This window comes from Rhinopithecus bieti, unplaced genomic scaffold (genome assembly GCF_001698545.2).
Source record: "Rhinopithecus bieti isolate Rb0 unplaced genomic scaffold, ASM169854v2 scaffold_19459, whole genome shotgun sequence".
Taxonomy (NCBI): domain Eukaryota; kingdom Metazoa; phylum Chordata; class Mammalia; order Primates; family Cercopithecidae; genus Rhinopithecus; species Rhinopithecus bieti.
In genome coordinates this window covers 3245723-3252767 of record NW_016809864.1, presented here as the reverse complement: position 1 = coordinate 3252767, position 7045 = coordinate 3245723, and the positions used below count along the sequence as shown (strand labels likewise).

At 44.0% G+C, this 7045-nt stretch overlaps 1 pseudogene; it reads right to left on the bottom strand.

Annotated features, from left to right (window-relative positions):
- Positions 1 to 855: 855 nt before the first annotated feature.
- Positions 856 to 1225, bottom strand: LOC108541207 (60S ribosomal protein L35a pseudogene; annotated as a pseudogene).
- Between the last annotated feature and the right edge of the window lie 5820 nt (positions 1226 to 7045).

The following is a 7045-nucleotide window of genomic DNA, read 5'->3' as shown; positions in this document are numbered from 1 at the left end:
AAAAAAAAAAAAAAAAAAAAAAAAAAAAAAAAAAAAATTCAACTGCATGTAAATCCTCGTCTCAGGGCCTTCTCTTCTGAAGAACTCCATTTTGGGAAGGGGTCTGGCTCTCTACCCCAGGCTGGAATGCAGTAGCTCAGTCTCAGCTCACTGCAACCTCTGCCTCCCAGGCCCAAGCAATCCTCCTGCCACAGCCTCCTGAGTAGCTGGGACTACAGGCACACACCACCACACCCAGCTAATTCTTGCATTTTTGGGTGAGACAGGGTTTCACCATGTTGGCCAGGCTGGACTCAAGTGATCTGCCCACCTCAGCCTGCCAATGTGCTGGGATTACCGGCTTGAGTCACTGCACCCAGCCACAGGCAATTATTCTCATAAGCTGAAACCAGAAACAAAAAGTACAAACATCATTGATCGGAGACCAGCTGTGGAAAGGTCTAGCTCCACATTTTCGGAAAACAGGATGATTCCAACCAGGGTGATGTAATGACAGTTTCTCACAACTTGAACTATAGTATTTACTATTCAGACTCTGTAACCTGCTAATGATTCTGTTTATTGAAACCTACATTACCTTCTCTTGCTCACATGTATAAGACCAGTACGTTTTATTTAAGAAATTAATTAAGTTCTCCTAGCTACATTTACCCTTGGAATTATTAACATCTGGAAATGAAAATCAGTGAAGACTTGGTGAATTCTTTAATTTCTTTTATTTCTTGCCTGTTTCTGCCCATGTTAAGAATAGAATTGCTGCTGTTCTTTGATCCAAAATCACTGTCCAAATCTAAAGGGAGATACCTTTTTTTTTTTAACAAGAGCACAAATCCATGTTTATTTATTGACTTTTCATTAGTTTAAATTCTTGAGGGGGTACAGCATCACTCGGATTCTGTGTCCAATAGCCTTAGCAGGAAGATTGCATCAGAATTTGGCACGTACCATGCCACTGTTTCCGTGGGCCTGAGTTACCTTTCCCCAGATGACTCTGGTTTTGTTTGGTTTGCCACCAGGAGTCACTGTGTTGTTCTTTGCTTTGTATACATAAGCGTATCTCTTGCCCAAATAGAATTCTGTTGCATCTAGGGCATAAACACCGTTAATTTTAAGAAGAGCTGTGTTCTCCTTTTAATTCCGGAGACCCCACTTATAGCTGGCAAAAATGGCCTTGGAGCATAGCCTTCTAGACATAGTTCTTTTGACAAGTGCTGTTGCCAGCAGGCCTACTCCAATTATTTGCCCCCAAATTTCAGCAGCAGGTGCTTCACTCCTCTAAAAGGAGATATCTAATTCTTTTTGAGGACCTCTTGTTCTGGGGATTAAATGAGGTAAGTAGATAACATAGCCAAGGGGTATGGCTCATAGAAGGCACACAACAATTAGCCACCTTTCTTCATTATGAAGTTGTGGCCTAGGAGGATGCTCTAATTCTGTGATTTTCAAAGTGCGATTATCCATCAGAATCACCTGGAGTGCTTGCTAAATGAAGATTCCCGGACTCTATCCTTCCAAATCAGAATTTCTGGGAAAGACCCAGAAATCAGCATTTTAAAATGCCCTCTGTTTATTTTTTTAACTTTTTTTTTTTTTGAAACAGAGTCTTGCTGTGTCACCCAGGCTGGAATGCAGTGGTGCGATCTCAGCTCACTGCAACCTCTGCCTCCCGGGTTCAAGTGATTCTCCTGCCTCAGCCTCCCGAGTAGCTGGGACTACAGTTGTGCTCCACCATGTACAGCTCATTTTTTTTGTATTTTTAGTAGAGAAGGGGTTTCACCATGTTGGCCAAGCTGGTCTTGAACTCCTGGCCTCAAGTGATCTGCCCACCTCCACCTCTCAAAGTGCTAGGATTACAGGTGTCAGCCACCACACTCAGTCCTCCATTTAAATTGTATGTATTCTAACGTTTAAAATCACTATATCTGATCCAGTGAAACAGGGTGTTCATGAGAATAGTGTGTTAATACAAATTGTTTTGTTCTAAGGTGACAGAAACTCAAATGAAATTAACTTAAGATAAAAAAAGAAAAAAAAAGGAAGGAGGATTTATTAGTTCACAAAACTGAAGGCTCAGGGTCAAGTGTAGACCCGGGAATCAAATCCAGGGAATCAAATGCTGCCTTCAGGATTCTGTCTCTCCCCTCCCTCTCCTGACTCTCTTATCACGATGAGCCCAGTTGACTCCATTCCTGGGCTCTCCACTTGATGAAATCATTCTCCCCAGCATCTCCGTTATTGCCTTGTCTTTACACTCATTATCTTCAAAGATTGAACATATCTTTTTCCTGGTAGTTTCAGCAGAAGTCTCTGAGAGATATCTGATTGGTCCAGCTTGGGTCACATGCCCATCTTTGAGCCAGTCAGTAGGCAGAAGGATATAGCTCTCTGATAGGTAGAACCTGAGCCATGTGTACATGCCTGTGGTAGAGAAATCGGTATCGACTCCACCTAAATCAGACAAAATGAGTTTCCCCAAGAAATAAGTATCCTGTTGCCAGCGGAAGAAGGGAGAACTGTTTTTATACAGATGCCAAGTAGACAAGAGAACATCATGTTCAGTAGAACCAGAATGCTCTTTTTTAAAAGCCCTATAAGGGATTCTGGTGATCATCCCGTTGGGAGGACCAGATTCTGGTGGGTCTCCTAGGTCAGCAAGAAAGTACCTCTCTGGACTCCCAGCATTTTGGGAGGCCAAGGCAGGTGGATCACCTGAGGTCAGGAGTTCAAGACCAGCCTGGTCAAGAAGGTGAAACCCCATCTCTACTAAAACTACTAAAAACTGACTGGGCACAGTGGCTCACACCTGTAATCCCAGCACTTTGGGAGGGCAAGGCAGGCCAATCACCTGAGGTCAGGAGTTCGAAACCAGCCTGGCCAACGTGGTGAAACCCCGTCTCTACTAAAAATACAAAAATTAGCCAGGTGTGGTGGCGGATGCCTGTAGTCTCAGCTACTTGGGAGGCTAAGGCAGGATAATCGCTTGAACCTGGGAGGCAGAGGTTGCAGTAAGCCAAGATTGCACCACTGCACTCGAGCCTGAATGACAAAGTGAGACTGCATCTCAAAAAAAGAAGAAAGAAAGAAAGAAAGAAAGAAAGAAAGAAAGAAAGAAGGAAGGAAGGAAGGAAGGAAGGAAGGAAGGAAGGAAGGAAGGAAGGAAGGGAGAGAGGAAGGAAGGGAGAGAGGAAGGGAGGAAGGAAGAGAGGGAAGAAGAAGGAAGACAGGGAAGAAGGAAGGAAGGAAGAGAGAGAGGAAGGAAGGGAGGGAGGGAGGAAGGGTGGAAGGAAGGGAGGGAGGGAGGAAGAAAGGAAAGGAAAGAAGGAAGGAAGGAAGGAAGGAAGGAAGGAAGGAAGGAAGGAAGGAAGTTTTACCCGTAGTGAGGAAATGTCATATATGTCTGGATTGCCATTCAGTGCTAAGATAGCAAGCCTGTGAATATGCGCCTGTGTGAGTGTCTAATTTTAAGGTGGTAGGAGCCCTTTTTTGTCTGGCAGCAAGCAAGAGTGGTTGTGGTAAGCCCCAGGGATGCATTTATCCTAAACTGACTCAGAAAGTCTCAAAACGACTGATTTGTCCTCACTGGAGAGTTCAAGTCTCACCTCTTCTGTCTAGGGAGAAGTAAAAATGACAGACTAGGATGAGAAGCTGGGTACCTTTGGTTCAGCTGAGGGTTAATCTTCTGCAAACCATGTTAGCTAGAGAATGCAAGCCTAGATTGTCACCACTTAACAGAACGCAAAAAGGTTGGCATTAGAAGGAGCTTCGGAAAATTGTGTCTGCTTATCCTACAGGGAGACATCAGGTTAGCATAACATCTACCAAGCAGATGTGCTGACAGGGACAGAGGCCAAATGGCAAACTTGTTGGAAAGGGAAAAACCAATTGTAATACAGATGATTTCTTTTTTTTTTCTTTTTTTTTTTTTTTTTCAGGCTGAGTCTCTCTCTGTCGTTCAGGCCAGAGTGCAGTGGCACAATCTCAGCTCACTGCAACCTCTGCCTCCCGGGTTCCAGTGGTTCTCCTGCCTCAGGCTCCTGCGTAGCTGGGATTATAGGTGCGTGCCACCATGCCAGGATAATTTTTGTATTTTCAGTAGAGACGGGGTTTCACCATGTTGGCCAGGCTGGTCTCAAACTCCTGACCTCAGGTGATCTAACCACCTCGGCCTCCCAAAGTGCTGGGATTACAGGCATGGGCCACTGCGCCCAGTCACAGATGATTTCTGATGAAAACGTATTGTACTTCAGTTAGTACAGTTGGATTTTCCCCTTGATATTTATCAACAGAAGAGAAACTTTTCCTTGAACTGAAAAAAGAAAAATCAAGTCCTTCTATAAGTGCTTATTTATATCAATGCTAGAAGCGTGAGGAAGAAGAAAAGTTCATGAAATGAGTCCAGTGTCTTCCTGAACAACTAGTTTGCCCAGAATGGTAATGCTCCTACTGCTGGAAAAAAAAGAAAAGGGAGGCAAGACCCAAAAGGACTTGGAGTCTAATTTTAAAAGTACATCAAGATGCTGGGAGAAGATGTAGGAAAAGTTGCTGACAGAAGGTCCTGGTTGTGTCTTTTGTGGCCAGTTTGCTGGAATCAGCATGTCATATGTAAAGGGCAAAACATCATCTTGTTTTAATAACACACTTAACTGTCTATGTATACACAGGAGATCATGATGTTTGCCAATTAAAAAATTCAATCTCAAGTGCAGGTAGAGCAAGCCAATTTTTTTTTTTTTAGACCAGACAGCTAGAAGAAATCTGTGGTTCTTAAAACAGTATCTGAAGCATTAAGAGTGTTGAGGCCGGGCACAGTGGCTCACACCTGTAATCCCAGCACTTTGGGAGGCTGATGTGGGCAGATCATGAGGTCAGGAGCTCAAGACCAGCCTGGCCAACATAGTGAAACCCCAACTCTACTAAAAATACAAAAATTAGCTGGGTATGGTGGCATGCACCTGTAGTCCCAGCTTCTCAGGAGGCTGAGACAGGAGAATTGCTTGAACCCTGGAGGCAGAGGTTGTGGTGAGCCAAAATCGAGCCACTGCACCCCAGCCTGGGCAATGGAGTGACAATCCACCTAAAAAAAAAAAAAAAAAATGTGTTGCAATAAAGATCACAATGGGATGGGTGCAGTGCCTCATGCCTGTAATCCCAGCACTTTGGGAGGACAAGGCAGGAGGATTGCTCGAGTCCAGGAGTTTGAGACCAGCCTGGGAAAGAAATACGGCGAAACCCCGTCTCTACGAAAAATACAAAACTTCATCAGGTGTGGTGGCTGGTGCCTATAGTCCCAGCTACTTGAAAGACTAAGGTGGGAGGATTGCTTGAACCCAGGAGGTGGAGGTTGCAGTGAACCGTGATCACAGCACTGTACTCCAGCCTGGGCAAGAGAGGAAGAGCCTATCCCAAAAAGCAAACAAACAAACAAAACACACTGATGTGGATATCAAAACCACATTCTGGGGAGGGAGTGTGACAGAGGAAGACATTTGAAGGAGAACAACTCAGCAATTTATTGAAAAGTGCTCCTCCCCACACACTTCATCCACCTGGCAGCAGACTGGACGATTTAGAGGTATTTTGTGCATTTCATCTTGTGCAATATTCACCAGATGGGATTACCTTTCTGACTCACCTTGTTTTGCCCCTATTGCTTTTAAAGTGTCCCACTCCATATAAGAATGTTCTTCTCTCTTATGAATAGAATTAGATATTCCTTAAATCATTTATTTTTAAAGTATCAGGGAGTCTGCTATGTACTATGCACTGTACTGGGCACTAAAAGTACAGCAATGAAAAAAAGGGCAAAAAATCCTATTCTCACAGAGCTTATGTTCTAGAACTCTACTGCCCAAGATGGTACCCATGAGTCATATGAGCCTCTGAGAACTTGAGAAATGACTGGTCCAAGTTGAAATGTGCTGTCGGTGTGAGAAACACACAGGATTTCAAAGGCCTATTACTGCAAAAAGAATGGCAAAGCATGCCAATGTTTTAAGATTGATTACATATTGAAAAGATAATATGTTGGACATCACTGAGTCAAGTAAAATACGTTATTAAAGTTAATTTCGGCTGGACGCAGTGGCTCACTCCTGTAATCCCAACACTTTGGGAAGCCAAGGCAGGCGGATCACTTGAGGTCAGGAGTTTGAGACCAGCCTCGCCAACATGGTGAAACCCCATCTCTACTAAAAATACAAAAATTAACTGGGCGTGGTGGTGGGCACCTGTAATCTCAGCTACTCAAAAGGCTGAGGCTAGCAGGAGGATTGCTTGAACCCAGGAGGCGGAGGTTGCAGTGGGCTGAGATCGTGCCACTGCACTCCAGCCTGGGCAACAAGGTGAGACTCCATCTCGAATAAATAAATAAATAAGAATAAAGTGAATTTCACGTTTCTTTTTACTTTTTTCAGTGTAGCCACTAAGAAATTGAAAATTGTGTACGTGGCTTACATTTTACTTCAAGTAAACAGCACTCTTCTAGAACAGCAGTTATCAGGTGGGGGTAATCTTGCCCTGCCTCCTGGGAGGACAGTGGACAAACATAAATTTTTTTTTTTTTTTGGTAGCTTGACATCTATCATCTCTGGAAACTCAAACTTTTAGGACTAATCTTTGAGAGTTTCCTAGACACCATGCCTGGAATTCAGAGCTGCCCCCAGGGGGTGTCTAGACTTCTTTGGACGTGGGTCATTTTGGGGAGCCCACAGTTCTGCTTGGTATGTGTGTGGAGGGGTGTGTGTGTGCACGTGCACGTGTTTTGAACAAATCTTAAGAAAGAACATGTAGCAGCAAAATAAGTCACTAATGATAAACAAATGTGATACATAGTTTTGAGCAAGATTGAAACATATTAAACTGCCTTGGCAACTGGGCATGGTGGCTCACACCTGTAATCCCAGCACTTTGGGAGGCCGAGGAGGGCAGATCATCTGAGGTCAGGAGTTCGAGACCAGCCTGGCCAACATGGCAAAGCCATATTGTAATACTGTAAAAATACAAAAATTAGCCAGGTATGGTGGTACATGCCTATAATCCCAGCTAC